Raw genomic sequence first — 13,820 nt, forward strand, 5'->3', positions numbered from 1 at the left:
TTTTGTCAGAGAGCCATACAAACAAGGCCAGAGAGATAGCTTAGCAAGTAAGGGTACCTGGAAACCTGAGCTACATCCCCAGAAACCATATAATAAGAGGAGTGAACTGAGTCCCAGAATTTGTCCTCTGACCTTCACACCTGCTGCATCCTTGCATGGTTTGTTCCTAGAAACCTGCCAGGGACCATTAGGAAATAAAGAAAGGGGGTGCACACGTGTGCAGAAAAGCTAGGATCAGGTGGGTTGTGTTTGCTGTGATGGAGGGCACTTACTATGTAACCTGGAAACTCAGTGTGTTTGTTTTACATATCTGAATTGAAGAGGTAACTTTATTATAGACAACTGAACAAGGAGGTGTGTTTATGGTATACAGCTAAACAAGGAGAGAGATTTAACCAATCTTGGTAAGAGTTGTCTATATGGAAGCAGTCTCAGGCTGTAGTCTTCCAGAAGGGGAAAGCTGGCTGATAGTTTCTGCACACACTGTGAACATTCACACTTGGAATAGAGGAAGGCTTTACCATCTGTCTGAGCCTCATCCCTCACTCACAGGTTTTGCCACTCCCATTGGTCCGAGGCATTGGAGTCCTTGACATGGCTGTGCTCCTGAGGACAACACTCAGTCTGGACCTTGTCGTAACACATTTACTCATGGATTCCTCTTTTTCCCATACACATGCAAGTTATGGCAGACATGCTGCTCATACATATGCATACATGGGCAAACACCCCCCCCACACACACACACCAAATGTTATAATTTTTAATTACAAAGAGTATACCAGCAATCAATTTGTTGCAATTTCCCTAACTAAAATACCCATTCCACTATTTTTCTGGCACGTGTTATTCAGTTTACCACATAAAACCATTAATTTTTTAGTTAGAATTCTCTTTATAATTTTTCTTTCTATGCTTAATTGATATAAAAAAATACCTGTAAAATTCAGCAATAATACTATTCCTATAATTGAATACTATGAAGTAGAGCTTCTTAAATTAGTACAAAGAGGAGGAATAATATAGTTTAGGTCAACCATAACTTGACCTAAAGTCCAGTCTATTCAACACATACATTTAGAAAAGATTACGAATTTCTTTATCACATTCTCTACTATGAAATGACATTACTACTTCATTAGAAATAAGTATACACTGTGTTTTATATTTTTAAAATGGATTATAAGTAGAAATGATTCTTTTAATTGAAAATCTGATGGTTCTAGTATGCCATTATCCCATTAGATTCCAAATGTTTGAGAAATACTATACAGATGGTGATTGCTAGATTGCTAACAAGAGTATAAATGATAAAAGGAACAAGTAGAGATCCAGAGAAATATCCATGTATAAAAAGGCAGAGTCAGGGGAGTTAGAGGAAGGACAGGGTAGAGTTGTAGAAGGACATACAGCAGAAAATCTTGTGGACCAAGAGAAGGCTAGCGTTTGAGCACAGATGGGTATCAATGCCAAACGTTTCACAAGTTACTCAGGAGAAGAAATAAGGCCTTTCCCAAAAGATCACTGATCTCAACACTGAGATCACTGATGAGCACTGATGATGAGCACTGCTCCAAGACAGTGAAAACCTTTTGTATAAGTGTAGGAGCAAATAAACAAGAGAAACTGAAACTGAAGGCAAAATCCTCTGTATACAGTGGGCTAAGAATAAAAAGCAAAAGATAGTATGTATGTAACATATCACCAAGTGTGTGTGTGTGTGTGTGTGTGTGTGTGTGTGTGTGTGTGTATTTGATAATATGGAAAATATTTGAATGGACTGCAAAGTAGCTCATACAGATCTTGAAGTAATCCACATCTTGAAACAGAACAAGCTCAAATAGAAAAACTCTTTTGAAGTGATAAAAAGAATGCAAGAGAAAGTGATTAGAGGTGCAGTTTTTAAAGGATGCTGATGAGTAACAACTATTGGCCATCAGCTGAAAATTAAGTCTTGCTTATATATTCATAAGGATTTAGTATACCATCCTCTTTAGTCTTGTGTATATTTTAAAGTTTTCATGATAAAGCACTGACAAAGATGGGGTGAAAGTTGCTACATTTCTCAAGACAACTAGAAATCTGTTGGATCTGCCAGAGTGAAGCTTATGGGTTAAAGAGTAGCAAAAGTCTGAAACTGATACTATGCACATTGAAAGAGAAGTTGATAACCAAGGTGAATCTTGTATTATAACTGGCAAATGTGTTCATTTAAGACTTTTCTCTGAAATTTTAAGGAATATAGAGGCTACTGAGGAGGCCTAAAATTAATGTTTTGTTTTTGAGACAAGAGCTTATGTAACCCAGGCTGACCAACAACTTTCTGTGTAGCTGAAGAGGATCTGGTCTTCCTACCTCTACCTCTCATGTGGCAGGATGCAACAACTCATTTTTTTTTCTTTTTCTTTTTTTTTGGAGCTGGGGACCAAACCCAGGGCCTTGTGCTTGCTAGGCAAGCGCTCTACCACTGAGCTAAATCCCCAACCGCAACAACTCATTTTATGCAGTTCTGGGAACTGATTCCAAAACTGGACGAACACACCACCAACTGATCTATATTCCTCATCTCCATAATTGATTTTTGATGGTCTGATGCCAACTATAGTCTATGGCAGCATCAGTAAGAAAAATTTAATGAGATATAGAATATTGCTTCTGCTTTACTGAAAAAGGTATTATGGGGGTGGTTTTTGTTTTGTTTTGTTTTGTTTTTTAAGGAGGAAAACATTACTACAGAAGAATTAGGATCCTAGGAGAAAGAGAGAAACTAGGGACCTAAGATGGTGTTTCCAGAAAAGAACAAAGAAGGAAGGAAGGAAGGAAGGAAGGAAGGAAGGAAGGAAGGAAGAAAGGAAGGAAGGAAGAATTAAAGAATATGGGGAGCTCTCTGCTCCCAGACCCGGTGAGAGAGAGACCCAACCGCCTGGTCAGGTGGGCACTCCTGAGACTGCAGAGCAGAAGAGACCACCAACACTGCTCACCCCTGCCCACATCCCTGGCCCAAGAGGAAACTGTATAAGGCCTCTGGGCTCCCGTGGGGGAGGGCCCAGGAGCGGCAGGACACCTGCCTGAGACACCGGCGGAACCTGAAAGAAACAGACCAGATAAACAGTTCTCTGCACCCAAATCCTGTGGGAGGGAGAGCTAAACCTTCAGAGAGGCAGACAAGCCTGGGAAACCAGAAGAGACTGCTCCCTGCACACACATCTCAGACGCCAGAGGAAAAAGCCAAAGACCATCTGGAACCCTGGTGCACCGAAGCTCCCGGAAGGGGCGGCACAGGTCTTCCTGGTTGCTGCCGCTGCAGAGAGGCCCTGGGCAGCAACCCACAAGCGAACCTGAGCCTCGGGACCACAGGTAAGACCAAATTTTCTCCTGCAAGAAAGCTGCCTGGTGAGCTTGGGACACACGGAAGCAGAATTTCTCTAGGACCGGGCACGTACTGTGTTTACCGGAAGTCCCACACCCGCGGATCCCGGCCCGCAGAAGCTCTCTGCCCCCAAACCCCGAGGGAGAGAGACCTCACTGCCTGGTCAGGTGGGCACTCCTGAGGCTACAGAGCGGAGGAGACCACCAACACTGCCCACCCCTGCCCACATCCCTGGCCCAAGAGGAAACTGTATAAGGCCTCTGGGTTCCCATAGGGGAGGGCCCAGGAGTGGCAGAACCCCTGCTCCTGAGACACCGCCGGAACCTGAAGGAAACAGACCAGATAAACAGTTCTCTGCACCCAAATCCCGTGGGAGGGAGAGCTAAACCTTCAGAGAGGCAGACAAGCCTGGGAAACCAGAAGAGACTGCTCCCTGCACACACATCTCGGACGCCAGAGGAAAAAGCCAAAGACCATCTGGAACCCTGGTGCACTGAAGCTCCCGGAAGGGGCGGCACAGGTCTTCCTGGTTGCTGCCGCTGCAGAGAGCCCCTGGGCAGCACCCCACGAGCGAACTTGAGCCTCAGGACCACAGGTAAGACCAAATTTTCTGCTGCAAGAAAGCTGCCTGGTGAACTCAAGACACAGGCCCACAGGAACAGCTGAAGACCTGTAGAGAGAAAAAACTACACGCCCGAAAGCACAACACTCTGTCCCCATAACTGACTGAAAGAGAGGAAAACAGGTCTACAGCACTCCTGACACACAGGCTTATAGCACAGTCTAGCCACTGTCAGAAATAGCAGAACAAAGTAACACTAGAGATAATCTGATGGCGAGAGGCAAGCGCACGAACCCAAGCAACAGAAACCAAGACTACATGGCATCATCGGAGCCCAATTCTCCCACCAAAACAAACATGGAATATCCAAACACACCAGAAAAGCAAGATCTAGGTTCAAAATCATATTTGATCATGATGCTGGAGTACTTCAAGAAAGACATGAACACACTTAGGGAAACACAGGAAAACATTAATAAACAAGTAGAAGCCTACAGAGAGGAATCGCAAAAATCCCTGAAAGAATTCCAGGAAAACACAATCAAACAGTTGAAGGAATTAAAAATGGAAATAGAAGCAATCAAGAAAGAACACATGGAAACAACCCTGGATATAGAAAACCAAAAGAAGAGACAAGGAGCTGTAGATACAAGCTTCACCAACAGAATACAAGAGATGGAAGAGAGAATCTCAGGAGCAGAAGATTCCATAGAAATCATTGAGTCAACTGTCAAAGATAATGTAAAGCAGAAAAAGCTACTGGTCCAAAACATACAGGAAATCCAGGACTCAATGAGAAGATCAAACCTAAGGATAATAGGTATAGAAGAGAGTGAAGACTCCCAGCTCAAAGGACCAGTAAATATCTTCAACAAAATCATAGAAGAAAACTTCCCTAACCTAAAAAAAGAGATACCCATAGACATACAAGAAGCCTACAGAACTCCAAATAGATTGGACCAGAAAAGAAACACCTCCTGACACATAATTGTCAAAACACCAAACGCACAAAATAAAGAAAGAATATTAAAAGCAGTAAGGGAAAAAGGTCAAGTAACATATAAAGGGAGACCTATCAGAATCACACCAGATTTTTCGCCAGAAACTATGAAGGCCAGAAGATCCTGGACTGATGTCATACAGACCCTAAGAGAACACAAATGCCAGCCCAGGTTACTGTATCCAGCAAAACTCTCAATTAACATTGATGGAGAAACCAAGATATTCCATGACAAAACCAAATTTACACAATATCTTTCTACAAATCCAGCACTACAAAGGATAATAAATTGTAAAGCCCAACATAAGGAGGCAAGCTATACCCTAGAAGAAGCAAGAAACTAATCGTCTTGGCAACAAAACCAAGAGAATGAAAGCACACAAACATAACCTCACATCCAAATATGAATATAAAGGGAAACAATAATCACTATTTCTTAATATCTCTCAATATCAATGGCCTCTACTCCCCAATAAAAAGACATAGATTAACAAACTGGATATGCAACGAGGACCCTGCATTCTGCTGCCAACAGGAAACACACCTCAGAGACAAAGACAGACACTACCTCAGAGTGAAAGGCTGGAAAACAACTTTCCAAGCAAATGGTCAGAAGAAGCAAGCTGGAGTAGCCATTCTAATATCAAATAAAATCAATTTCCAACTAAAAGTCATCAAAAAAGATAAGGAAGGACACTTCATATTCATCAAAGGAAAAATCCACCAAGATGAACTCTCAATCCTAAATATCTATGCCCCAAATACAAGGGCACCTACATACGTAAAAGAAACCTTACTAAAGCTCAAAACACACATTGCACCTCACACAATAATAGTGGGAGATTTCAACACCCCACTCTCATCAATGGACAGATCATGGAAACAGAAATTAAACAGTGATGTCGACAGACTAAGAGAAGTCATGAGCCAAATGGACTTAACGGATATTTATAGAACACTCTATCCTAAAGCAAAAGGATATACCTTCTTCTCAACTCCTCATGGTACTTTCTCCAAAATTGACCATATAATTGGTCAAAAAACGGGCCTCAACAGGTACAGAAAGATAGAAATAATCCCATGCGTGCTATCGGACCACCACGGCCTAAAACTGGTCTTCAATAACAATAAGGGAAGAATGCCCACATATACGTGGAAATTGAACAATGCTCTACTCAATGATAACCTGGTCAAGGAAGAAATAAAGAAAGAAATTAAAAACTTTTTAGAATTTAATGAAAATGAAGATACAACATACTCAAACTTATGGGACACAATGAAAGCTGTGCTAAGAGGAAAACTCATAGCGCTGAGTGCCTGCAGAAAGAAACAGGAAAGAGCATATGTCAGCAGCTTGACAGCACACCTAAAAGCTCTAGAACAAAAAGAAGTAAATACACCCAGGAGGAGCAGAAGCCAAGAAATAATCAAACTCAGAGCTGAAATCAACGAAGTAGAAACAAAAAGGACCATAGAAAGAATCAACAGAACATAAAGTTGGTTCTTTGAGAAAATCAACAAGATAGATAAACCCTTAGCCAGACTAACGAGAGGACACTAGAGTGCGTCCAAATTAACAAAATCAGAAATGAAAAGGGAGACATAACTACAGATTCAGAGGAAATTCAAAAAATCATCAGATCTTACTATAAAAACCTATATTCAACAAAATTTGAAAATCTTCAGGAAATGGACAATTTCCTAGACAGATACCAGGTATCAAAGTTAAATCAGGAACAGATAAGCCAGTTAAAAAACCCCATAACTCCTAAGGAAATAGAAGCAGTCATTAAAGGTCTCCCAACCAAAAAGAGTCCAGGTCCAGACGGGTTTAGTGCAGAATTCTATCAAACCTTCATAGAAGACCTCACACCAATATTATCCAAAATATTCCACAAAATTGAAACAGATGGAGCCCTACCGAATTCCTTCTACTAAGCCACAATTACTCTTATACCTAAACCACACAAAGACACAACAAAGAAAGAGAACTTCAGACCAATTTCCCTTATGAATATCGACGCAAAAATACTCAATAAAATTCTGGCAAACCGAATTCAAGAGCACATCAAAACAATCATCCACCATGATCAAGTAGGCTTCATCCCAGGCATGCAGGGATGGTTTAATATACGGAAAACCATCAACGTGATCCATTATATAAACAAACTGAAAGAACAGAAACACATGATCATTTCATTAGATGCTGAGAAAGCATTTGACAAAATTCAACACCCCTTCATGATAAAAGTCCTGGAAAGAATAGGAATTCAAGGCCCATACCTAAACATAGTAAAAGCCATATACAGCAAACCAGTTGCTAACATTAAACTAAATGGAGAGAAACTTGAAGCAATCCCACTAAAATCAGGGACTAGACAAGGCTGCCCACTCTCTCCCTACTTATTCAATATAGTTCTTGAAGTTCTAGCCAGAGCAATCAGACAACAAAAGGAGATCAAAGGGATACAGATCGGAAAAGAAGAGGTCAAAATATCACTATTTGCAGATGACATGATAGTATATTTAAGTGATCCCAAAAGTTCCACCAGAGAACTACTAAAGCTGATAAACAACTTCAGCAAAGTGGCTGGGTATAAAATTAACTCAAATAAATCAGTTGCCTTCCTCTATACAAAAGAGAAACAAGCCGAGAAAGAAATTAGGGAAACGACACCCTTCATAATAGACCCAAATAATATAAAGTACCTCGGTGTGACTTTAACCAAGCAAGTAAAAGATCTGTACAATAAGAACTTCAAGACACTGAGGAAAGAAATTGAAGAAGACCTCAGAAGATGGAAAGATCTCCCATGCTCATGGATTGGCAGGATTAATATAGTAAAAATGGCCATTTTACCAAAAGCAATCTACAGATTCAATGCAATCCCCATCAAAATACCAATCCAATTCTTCAAAGAGTTAGACAGAACAATTTGCAAATTCATCTGGAATAACAAAAAACCCAGGATAGCTAAAGCTATCCTCAACAATAAAAGGACTTCAGGGGGAATCACTATCCCTGAACTCAAGCAGTATTACACAGCAATAGTGATAAAAACTGCATGGTATTGGTACAGAGACAGACAGATAGACCAATGGAATAGAATTGAAGACCCAGAAATGAACCCACACACCTATGGTCACTTGATTTTTGACAAAGGAGCCAAAACCATCCAATGGAAAAAAGATAGCATTTTCAGCAAATGGTGCTGGTTCAACTGGAGGGCAACATGTAGAAGAATGCAGATCGATCCATGCTTATCACCCTGTACAAAGCTTAAGTCCAAGTGGATCAAGGACCTCCACATCAAACCAGACACACTCAAACTAATAGAAGAAAAACTAGGGAAGCATCTGGAACACATGGGCACTGGAAAAAATTTCCTGAACAAAACACCAATGGCTTATGCTCTAAGATCAAGAATCGACAAATGGGATCTCATAAAACTGCAAAGCTTCTGGAAGGCAAAGGACACTGTGGTTAGGACAAAACGGCAACCAACAGATTGTGAAAAGATCTTTACCAATCCTACAACAGATAGAGGCCTTATATCCAAAATATACAAAGAACTCAAGAAGTTAGACCGCAGGGAAACAAATAACCCTATTAAAAAATGGGGTTCAGAGCTAAACAAAGAATTCACAGCTGAGGAATGCCGAATGGCTGAGAAACACCTAAAGAAATGTTCAACATCTTTAGTCATAAGGGAAATGCAAATCAAAACAACCCTGAGATTTCACCTCACACCAGTGCGATTGGCTAAGATCAAAAACTCAGGTGACAGCAGATGCTGGCGAGGATGTGGAGAAAGAGGAACACTCCTCCATTGTTGGTGGGATTTCCGACTGGTAAAACCATTCTGGAAATCAGTCTGGAGGTTCCTCAGAAAATTGGACATTGAACTGCCTAAGGATCCAGCTATACCTCTCTTGGGCATATACCCAAAAGATGCCTCAACATATAAAAGAGACACGTGCTCCACTATGTTCATCGCAGCCTTATTTATAATAGCCAGAAGCTGGAAAGAACCCAGATGCCCTTCAACAGAGGAATGGATACAGAAAATGTGGTACATCTACACAATGGAATATTACTCAGCTATCAAAAACAACGAGTTTATGAAATTCGTAGGCAAATGGTTGGAACTGGAAAATATCATCCTGAGTGAGCTAACCCAATCACAGAAAGACATACATGGTATGCACTCATTGATAAGTGGCTATTAGCCCAAATGCTTGAATTACCCTAGATCCCTAGAACAAACGAAACTCAAGACGGATGATCAAAATGTGAATGCTTCACTCCTTCTTTAAATGAGGAAAAAGAATGCCCTTGGCAGGGAAGGGAGAGGCAAAGATTAAAACAGAGACTGAAGGAACACCCATTCAGAGCCTGCCCCACATGTGGCCCATACATATACAGCCACCCAATTAGACAAGATGGATGAAGCAAAGAAGTGCAGACCGACAGGAGCCGGATGTAGATCGCTCCTGAGAGACACAGCCAGAATACAGCAAATACAGAGGCGAATGCCAGCAGCAAACCACTGAACTGAGAATAGGACCCCCGTTGAAGGAATCAGAGAAAGAACTGGAAGAGCTTGAAGGGGCTTGAGACCCCATATGTACCACAATGCCAAGCAACCAGAGCTTCCAGGGACTAAGCCACTACCTAAAGACTATACATGCACTGACCCTGGACTCTGACCCCATAGGTAGCAATGAATATCCTAGTAAGAGCACCAGTGGAAGGGGAAGCCCTGGGTCCTGCTAAGACTGAACCCCCAGTGAACTAGTCTATGGGGGGAGGGCGGTAATGGGGGGAGGGTTGGGAGGGGAACACCCATAAGGAAGGGGAGGAGGGAGGGGGATGTTTGCCTGGAAACAGGAAAGGGAATAACACTCGAAATGGAAATAAGAAACACTCAAGTTAATTAAAAAAACAAAACAAAAAAAAATAAAATCATGGTTCTTACAAAAAAAACAAAAAAAAACAAAAAAAAAAAACAAAACAAAAAAAGCATATGGGTATGTGCAAGGCTATGGATTCAGACCCCAACACACACACACACACACACACTCACACACACACACACACACACGCACGCACGCACGCACCCACGCACACACAGAGAGCGAGAGGGGGGATCGGGGAGAGAGAAAGAGCACAGCACAAAATACTTGTGTACTATCATAGAAAACTGATTATCGGAAGCAGGATGGTAATCAAAATGCTCTTCCAATATTACTTTTAAATGTTTATGCTTTTGTGTCTATGTGTGGCAATGAATTCACCTGTAAATACATGTGTGTGTAGGTCAGAAGACAACCTCAAGTTTTGGAAGTCACCTTCCATCCTGTTTGAGATAGAGTCTTTTTATTGTTTATTGCTGTGCACTTGTTGGCTGGCCTACCAATTACCATGGACTCTCTTGAATTCTAGAATGACAGAACAAGCTATTCTTCCCATGTTTATATAGGACACTATGAAACATTTTGATTTGTTGTGGAATGTTGGTAGTGAAGTCATATCCACTGCCTGATAGCCCTCCTCTGAGCATCTGAAACCACGGAGTCCCTGTCTCTAGCGTCAGCACCCCGAGGCTTGACCCTTTGACCGCATGTAAGGGCAACAAGCAACATCCATCCAGGCAGCGAGCCAGCGTGATTTCAGCTGGTACTTTAAAGCATCATTTTCGTGGTCATTTTACAGCTCACAACATCTCTGAGTGCTGCTGTTACCATGCAATCTCATCCACTCCAAGTGGCTGTGGTATGCTCAAGCAACCAGAACCAGAGCATGGGGGCACACAGGATCCTGAGCAAATGAGGATTCAACGTGAAGTCCTTCAGAACAGGCAGCTTTGTGAAGCTTCCTGGGCCAAAACCTGATATGCCAAATGTTTATGCATTCCAAAACACGTATGACAAAATATACCGTGACCTGCTGAAGAAGGATAGAGCCTTCTACACACAGAAGGGCATTTTGCACATGCTGGACAGAAACTGGAGAATCAAGTCTTGCCCTGAACGGTTCCAAAGCAGCAAATATCTCTTCAATGTGATCTTCACGTGTAATACGTACGTCTATAACCAGGTGGTAGAATACCTGAATGCCCAGGAACTAGAGGTGTGTCAGCTGGTGCATGTGATCAAGGTGAACATCACTGAGAACTACAAAGAAGCCACTCTTGGGGTCTTTCCTCATCTGTGAGCTCTGCTTTAGTATCCAGTATATTGAAGATATGGATGACAAGATCTCAGAGCTGCTGCACATGTTCGAGGTAACAACTGGCAAGACCTTCTTGCACACTGTCTGTTTCCACTGAGAAGGAATGCTGGTTGCCCTCTGATGCTTCCTGAAATGGTCCTTTACTAGTGCGGGTTCCTGACATTGTTTCTGCATCCATGAATAGTTGTGTGGCCAAGGAAACTGTGCTGAAGAACTAAGTTGTATGACTACCAAGTTCAAAAACAATAGCTTTTCTGTCTTTTACTGAGGTTGTGGATATTTTAATGTATCTATATTTAAAAATATTTTAGTAATTTACAAACAGTGTATGTTATGCTATACTTATAATTCCCTTTTGCCCTGACTGAATTGTACAAATATCTAAACAATTAACAGATTGTATGTCATGAGGGAAAAATAAACTTGGGATTTTTAAATGCATATTCTTACTCATCAAACCACAACAAAGCCTGTTTAATTTGAGCCTTAGAAGGAGAAAATAAACAATATAGAAGCAATGTTTAAGGATGTAATATCTAATAAATTGCCAAAATTGTCTAAATTTTTTTCAGTTTTTTTTTATTTATTTAATACTTAATAATAATTCTTTGGTTTCCGGGCAAACATCCCCCTCCCCCCTCCCCTTCCTTATGGGTGTTCCCCTCCCAACCCTCCCCCCATTGCCGCACTCTCCAAACAGTCTAGTTCACTGGGGGTTCAGTCTTAGCAGGACCCAGGGCTTCCCCTTCCACTGGTGCTCTTACTAGGATATTCAATGCTACCTATGATGTCAGAGTCCAGGGTCAGTCCATGTATAGTCTTTAGGTAGTGGCTTAGTCCCTGGAACCTCTGGTTGCTTGGCATTGTTGTACATATGGGGTCTCAAGCCCCTTCAAGCTCTTCCAGTTCTTTCTCTGATTCCTTCAACGGGGGTCCTATTCTCAGTTCAGTGGTTTGCTGCTGGCATTCGCCTCTGTATTTGCTGTATTCTGGCTGTGTCTCTCAGGAGCGATCTACATCCGGCTCCTGTCGGTCTGCACTTCTTTGCTTCATCCATCTTGTCTAATTGGGTGGCTGTATATGTATGGGCCACATGTAGGGCAGGCTCTGAATGGGAGTTCCTTCAGTCTCTGTTTTAATCTTTGCCTCTCTCTTCCCTGCCAAGGGTATTCTTGTTCCCCTTTTAGAGAAGGAGTGAAGCATTCACATTTTGATCATCCGTGTTGAGTTTCATTTGTTCTAGGCATCTAGGGTAATTCAAGCATTTGGGCTAATAGCCACTTATCAATGAGTGCATACCATGTATGTCTTTCTGTGATTGGGTTAGCTCACTCAGGATGATATTTTCCAGTTCCAACCATTTGCCTACGAATTTCATAAAGCCGTTGTTTTTGATAGCTGAGTAATATTCCATTGTGTAGATGTACCACATTTTCTGTATCCATTCCTCTGTTGAAGGGCATCTGGGTTCTTTCCAGCTTCTGGCTATTATAAATAAGGCTGCGATGAACATAGTGGAGCACGTGTCTTTTTTATATGTTGGGGCATCTTTTGGGTATATGCCCAAGAGAGGTATAGCTGGATCCTCAGGCAGTTCAATGTCCAATTTTCTGAGGAACCTCCAGTCTGATTTCCAGAATGGTTGTACCAGTCTGCAATCCTACCAACAATGGAGGAGTGTTCCTCTTTCTCCGAATCCTCGCCAGCATCTGCTGTCACCTGAGTTTTTGATCTTAGCCATTCTCACTGGTGTGAGGTAAAATCTCAGGGTTGTTTTGATTTGCATTTCCCTTATGACTGAAGATGTTGAACATTTCTTTAGGTGTTTCTCAGGCATTCGGCATTCCTCAGCTGTGAATTCTTTGTTTAGCTCTGAACCCCATTTTTTAATAGGGTTATTTGTCTCCCTGCGATCTAACTTCTTGAGTTCTTTGTATATTTTGGATATAAGGCCTCTATCTGTTGCAGGATTGGTAAAGATCTTTTCCCAATCTGTTGGTTGCCGATTTGTCCTAATAACAGTGTCCTTTGCCTTACAGAAGCTTTGCAGTTTTATGAGATCCCATTTGTCGATTCTTGATCTTAGAGCATAAGCCATTGGTGTTTTGTTCAGGAAATTTTTTCCAGTGCCCATGTGTTCCGGATGCTTCCCTAGTTTTTCTTCTATTAGTTTGACTGTATCAGGTTTGATGTGGAGGTCCTTGATCCACTTGGACTTAAGCTTTGTACAGGGTGACAAGCATGGATCAATCTGCATTCTTCTACGTGTTGACCTCCAGTTGAACCAGCACCATTTGCTGAAAATGCTATCTTTTTTCCATTGGATGGTTTTGGCTCCTTTGTCAAAAATCAAGTGACCATAGGTGTGTGGGTTCATTTCTGGGTCTTCAATTCTATTCCATTGGTCTATCTGTCTGTCTCTGTACCAATACCATGCAGTTTTTATCACTATTGCTCTGTAATACTGCTTGAGTTCAGGGATAGTGATTCCCCCTAAATTCCTTTTATTGTTGAGGATAGTTTTAGCTATCCTGGGTTTTTTGTTATTCCAGATGAATTTGCAAATTGTTCTGTCTAACTCTTTGACGAATTGGATTGGTATTTTGATGGGGATTGCATTGAATCTGTAGATCGCTTTTGGTAAAATGGCCAT

The 13,820-nt window shown here is 41.6% G+C and overlaps 1 pseudogene; it reads left to right on the top strand.

Moving 5' to 3' along the window:
• Window positions 1-10,678: 10,678 nt before the first annotated feature.
• Window positions 10,679-11,264, top strand: Ssu72-ps2 (Ssu72 RNA polymerase II CTD phosphatase, pseudogene 2; annotated as a pseudogene).
• Window positions 11,265-13,820: the final 2,556 nt, after the last annotated feature.

This window comes from Rattus norvegicus, chromosome X, assembly GCF_021556685.1.
Source record: "Rattus norvegicus strain SHRSP/BbbUtx chromosome X, alternate assembly SHRSP_T2T, whole genome shotgun sequence".
In the NCBI taxonomy this organism is placed as follows: Eukaryota; Metazoa; Chordata; class Mammalia; order Rodentia; family Muridae; genus Rattus; species Rattus norvegicus.